The sequence below is a fragment of the Ostrinia nubilalis genome, chromosome 7 (assembly GCF_963855985.1).
Source record: "Ostrinia nubilalis chromosome 7, ilOstNubi1.1, whole genome shotgun sequence".
Taxonomy (NCBI): domain Eukaryota; kingdom Metazoa; phylum Arthropoda; class Insecta; order Lepidoptera; family Crambidae; genus Ostrinia; species Ostrinia nubilalis.
In genome coordinates, this window is record NC_087094.1 from 16,400,999 (window position 1) to 16,407,232 (window position 6,234).

The following is a 6,234-nucleotide window of genomic DNA, read 5'->3' on the forward strand; positions in this document are numbered from 1 at the left end:
TCAGTTACGCGCAAGGAGGTTTAGCTATTTATCCATCGAAGTTAATAAGGGAGAAGACATAAGACTAATTTTATTATTTGCCTGCCGCGACCCGGTTTTTACAAACAATGACGATGACGACCGATGAACCAGTAACGAGGAGCACACTTAGCAATGCTTCCAGGTTACGCCTCGGTATCAATTAAGTAACATTTTTCGTTAAGTTTACTTTATGGTCAACTAAAGGACTTTTGCCGTCTCCTTGGACAAACTCGAAGTATGATAACTACAGTCATTGTCAAAATTTTGCACTGCCATTGCCGCTGGATACCATATATCGCTACTATATTCATAGATAATAGACTTTCAGTTAATCGTCAAAATTGACATTGTTTTTTAAATAACAACAAATGGTATGAATTTTTAAATGTGATATTTTTATAAAGGTAAGTCCCCAAAACAACATTTGATAGCCTATTTTCTTTCGTTGGCATCTAAGTTCCTGTTTTCTACATATATGTTACTACTACCTATTGGATAAGTAACTAAGAACTTTGTCGTTTATTCCATGTGAACAAAATCCCTAAAAGCCCATTTGTAATAATATTCTTACTAAACACTGCTGAAAAAGGACTAAACTTCTGAGCTATGAACGTATAATCCAGTAGCATTAAGTAGGTAGGTACGTATAGCGACGTTGGAACTTGATATAGAAGTTAGCTGTTTTATATTTTTTTTCACAGCAGAAATCTTTATCTTTGATCTTAATATCTGATCGTACGTATTGTCTTTTAAAATATTACATTTGCCTAAATAAAAATAACTGACCTGCTGCTTATGTAAATTATAATTATTTATAACCCTACTTACAATGCATAACAATCATAATTAGGTATTATAACCCTACTTAACCATGCATAACAATCATAAGATAGTTTGGCGTATAAGTAGGTAGGTAGGTACTATCTAGGCCGAAGGTGGAAGCGATCGACCCGGAAATATTCTCAACCATCTCAACTATCATAATATGTATTTAGAACAGTCCCTCCTTACCAATGATATTATAGATAATACCATTGCTCCTTACCATCAATGCAATCGAGCAGACAAAGGACATTGATAAAAATCGCCCTAAGATTTTCAAAGACTTAGTATGTACCATAATTTTATGTATATTTTATTTATTTACTTGCAAGTGTCCAAACCTATCGGACAAGTTGCAGTTCGAAAAAATATTTTAAAAGTATTTAAACGAAATCAAAGTCACCGACATATTGATTTGACAGAGCAGAGACAGAGATGCGCTTTTTTAATTCGATTTAAGTAAATAATGGTATGATCGATTAGACTAGAGTCTAATCATTAGACCTTTAGACGGGCGCAGATCCGCCGCGCCCGCAGCGCTTCAGTGGATTATTGCATTTTATGTATATTTAATCACATTTATTTACCTACATTTACATATTTATAGCAACACAATGTTTAAAAATAAAATTTTTCAAAAACGATCAATTTAATCGATTATGTCTATTCTAAATGGACATCCCTATTTGTTAGTCAAATTGTCATTCACTCGCATCACCTTTTCTCTCTCACTCACTCTTGCTGTGTTGCTGTCTTGCTTGATCCTTCTTTGTGATTCGTTTGTGTCAATGGTTTGTGTTTTAGCTTTTATTTTCGGAACTTTATTAACTACAAACTTGGCTATTCAAACGGACTCTGATTGATTGCAATAACGACATACTCAGCCTGGGATTTACTGTTTTTGTGTGGCTCGGCCAAGGCTCGACTGGTGGTTCTATGGTGTTAGAAAATGAGCAACTTAATTATACACAACAATGAGCAGCACCTCGATCGGTAAGTACCTACCTACATTTTGCTCTGCAATCTTATGAATAAGTACTAGCCTTGCCAAACTTCTGAATTGCCATTCTCATGGCCATAGCTGGGCACCGTTAATCAAATAGTTAACTTCGTTAATCGTTAAACCGTTAATAAAAAAATTAACTTCGTTAAACGTTAAAACGTTACATTTCGCAAGAGTTAACGCAAGTTAACGTTAATCGTTAATCCGTTAACACATGATAATAAAACGAAAAAAATAATATGTTCAAATAATTTCGAAAGCTTGTATCGCTCATGGAATTTATTCCTCTTTTATGTTTGCGCTACAAGCTTTCGAAATTATTTGAACCTTGCATAAGTATATACAATTATTTTTTTCGTTTTAGTCTAACTGCATTTCAGAATAAAAGCTTGTTAGGGTTCCGTAGCCAAATGGCATAAACGGAACCCTTATAGATTCGTCATGTCTGTCCGTCCGTATATCACAGTCACAGCCATTTTTTTCCGAAACTATAAGAGTTATAATACTGTTGAAACTCGGTAGGTAGATGTATTCTGTGAACCGCATTAATATTTTGATGCAAAAATAAAAAAATAATAATAAATATTAGGGGCTTCCCATACTTAGAACTGAAACTCAAAAAATTTTTTTTCAGCAAACAATACTTGTGGGGTATCTATGGATAGGTCTTCAAAAATGATATCGAGGTTTCTAAAATATTTTTTTCTAAACAGAATAGTTTGCGTGACACACGCTTCCAAAGTGGAAAAAAGTTGCCCCCCCCCCCCCTCTAACTTTTAAAATAAGAAAATGAGAAATCTAAAAAAAATTAAGATGTACGTTACTATAAAACCTACCAACGAAAATTGTTTTGAACGAGATCTAGTAAGTAGTTTTTTTTAATACCTCGTAAATCGTAAACCGCTTATTACCGCGTAATCTTTCATACAAATAACTTAAATAAAAAAATAATAATTTTTATTTCATAAATCAATGGTACGGAACCCTTTGTGCGTGAGTCCGACACGCACTTGACCGGTTTTTAAAAAAAAAGATTTTTAATTATTATAATTTTATTTTACACTTTTTAGTAGCATCTCAATCTCAGAGCCTTGGTTCAATTACAATGCAATTTAGCACCAAAGTGCTCGAAAAGACAAATCCAGCAAACCCAAACTCGATAAGTTTCCACCGTTTCGTTTTGGAATTCCTATGGCCACCTCCTGACTCCATCATCACGACCCTGGACATCATCTAGTACTAAAGTGCTCGAAAAGACAAATCCAACGAACCCAAATTCGATGCGATGCTGCCGCCGTTTCATTTAGGAGTTCCTATGGCCACCTCATGACTCCATCATCAGACCAGCTCAATGGTACCTAAACTTTGCATCGTCATCGTACTTACATAAGTATACCAAATTTCAGCTCAATCGGTTGAGGAAAACTGGTCTTAAATTCATTTGCAAGAGTTGTCCCACACATACTAACAAGTGTCGTTAGTGATCTGGTTACAAAAACTGTTGTTTTGGGTTCTGGAAGTTTCGAAGTTTCATTTTTGAAGAAGCGTTTTTCTAGCGTTTTTCAGCGTGCCTGTTGTATCTTTTTGGTAAATAGTAGGTACTGGATTAACGATTAACGGACTTAGGATAATTTAACGGAAGTTAACGAGTCCGTTAACATTTTTTAAAGTTAACTTAAAAGTTAATCCGTTAATAGAAATGTTAACTTCGTTAATTAACGATTAACGGATTAACGAGTTAATGCCCAGCTATGCTCATGGCGGGTTGTCTTGAAATGAATGTTCCGCTATTATCTGTGGTTCAACCCTGGACAGTGTGGACAGCCAGGCCCGATTCGCTTGTAAGAAACTAGTCGATGCTGGTACAGCGCAATGGAGGCATGAGCGAAACAACAATTATGTTGACAATCCAGCTGGTTTTGGTGTAAATCTAAGGAATTATTTACTTTGACACTATCTCCCTGCTCTCAATGAAAGCTTGTTTTGTTTTGTTTTTTGGAACTAAGACTACTAGATTATTATTTTTTGTAACTAAGTTTGTAACACGTCATAATTAATTATTATAACAACAATGCTTATTTACTAAAGCTGTTTAACCCTACCCGCTGACCCAAAATTCTACTAACAGCACATAATATTGAATTATCATTTTTTTTATGGTTTGCGGCTCAATTTATTCAACGCACAGGAGTATGTGTGGCATGGCATGCAATGAATCTATTTATTTTTACAGGTTACAGCTCATGATCTTATATGCACAACATGTTGGACCCAAGCCCAAGATACAACACAAATGCATCTACTTCAAATCTTAGCAGAAAATGTGTGCTTTGCAGTAGAACACTAGAGCCTAGAACACATTCACATCAGCTCATGTCCCTGAGAACTAACACTCAACATCAAATTAACATCAGGAACATAATTGTGGAACGACTAACTCCATTAGAGGTAATGCACGCTAAAGTCCTTATTTAATAAAATGTTATTGGCTATACAATCAGTCTAATTCTTGTAAAGTTATTGGTTTCTGTAAATTAATACTAAAATAAAATAATTTAAGTGCGGGACATTAAAAAACTGATTATTTTTTTAAACTTATTTCTAATTATTATTATTTTTAAACAGGTTACTGCAAATGACTACATCTGTGGGGCTTGTCACTCATTATTGCAAAGAGATACCACACCTACTTCACAAGACTCTCCAGATATGCCAACCGGTGCCCCGGTAGGTCACCAACAAGTTTGTGTTGGATGTGGTTGTTCATTATTGCAAACTTGAAGTCATTGTTTGGATACAGAGAATAATCAAGATATATTAAACATTGTTCGAAATTGGATTCAACCCAGAGAGGTAAGAGCCCTGCCAGTTTTATAATACATAAAAATAATTATGCCAGTTTATTATAATAATAAAAAAGGTTTTTTCCGAATCAGCCTTCCCATCCTTAAACTCCTTCCATTGCTTTCAATCTGCCACTACTCTCATCCATACAGGTTATACAGGGTGGAAACGATAAGTGATCTCACTCGATTATTTCTAAACTACACAAGATATCGAAAAACTGGTTACTCATCCTGAAAGTGCTTCACAAGCTCTTTCTAACGGTATCAGTAAATAGTTACAGAATTAACTGGATCTATCCGAAAATTCAATGTTTTCAGCCTCCATACTAAATGTATGCCAGCCACACAATATTAAAAGTGTTATAGATCACTTATCGTTTCCACCCTGTATAATACAAATAGACTTATATTATTAAAATATTGCAATATTATTACTTACATAATATTAAACATAATTTTTACTATTATAAAGCCAGTTAAAAATTCCCTGAGCCAAATAAACTCAGTAAAGTTTTATTTATACTTCCTGCATAACAACAGACTACTCTTTTAAACTACCACTATTCTCACTCTCAATCCTCGTTCCTCATTCATCCCTTTCGTTTCCTCCATAGACCAATCATTCCTCATCATTCAGCGTTCAAATCATAAATTATCTTTCATCACTCATCTTACTATTCCGTTACACACAAAAGTCGTTAATCCTATATAAATATTGCTCTTCTTATTGTTGAACTGTGAATCTGATGTTTTATTTTATTTTCAGATTCGTCCTTCAGATCTTCTTTGCCATAGATACTATCAGAGAGCACGAATTACTACAGTTGGTGCTTATTTAATGAAGCTGAGGACCGGTGATTCAGATGACAGAATAGCTACATTACTTGGCATTTCAAGGAGTACTCTTACAAAATATGTAATGAAAGCACGCAGTATGATGGAGGAACATTTCGTACCAGCACATTTAGGGTTACAACATATTAGTAGAGAGGAAGTAGCCCAAAGAAACCTTTATGTTCCAGTCTCTTTTCGGGAAGCCAGGAAACGATTTACCACAAAGAAAGGCTATTGTCATCATGGATGGTACATACATACATTTATGTGCAAAAAAGTAGCAATTATGCATACCAAAAAAAAAACTTATTCCCTATACAAATATCGGAATCTCGTTAAACCATTTATGGTACTTTGTTGTGATGGCGACATCATTGATGTATTGGGCCCATATTTAATAGAAAATGTAGAACATGACCATTAATAAATAATAAGTACCTACATACGTATTTTCATTTATACCTACATAACTGCCTACTTACCCTTGGGTCGGAATAAAGATATTTTTGGATTTAAATGTAAGTAAAATATATTAACTTCTTTTTAAAAAATGTTTGGCTTTTCCGTAGGCATTCCTATTTTTCCAATACGCAAAGTTCTATTTGCTGCTATTCATACGGTTTGACAAAGGGGTTCTTTATCGATCTACGATTTAAAGTTAATTAAGACGTCTCTCCTACATATCTATACCTACTTATAATAAATCTG

The 6,234-nt window shown here is 34.4% G+C and overlaps 1 long non-coding RNA gene across 3 annotated transcripts; it reads left to right on the forward strand.

Annotated features, from left to right (window-relative positions):
• Positions 1-1,646: 1,646 nt before the first annotated feature.
• Positions 1,647-5,938, forward strand: LOC135073662 (uncharacterized). 3 transcript variants are annotated; one of them, XR_010257681.1, is made up of 4 exons: positions 1,647-1,836; positions 4,080-4,294; positions 4,472-4,699; positions 5,459-5,938. It is a non-coding gene; the product is annotated as an uncharacterized LOC135073662 (long non-coding RNA). The 3 variants fall into 3 exon arrangements; XR_010257682.1 differs by lacking the exon at positions 1,647-1,836 and adding an exon at positions 3,607-3,770; XR_010257680.1 differs by lacking the exon at positions 1,647-1,836 and having other exon boundaries at positions 3,607-4,294.
• Positions 5,939-6,234: the final 296 nt, after the last annotated feature.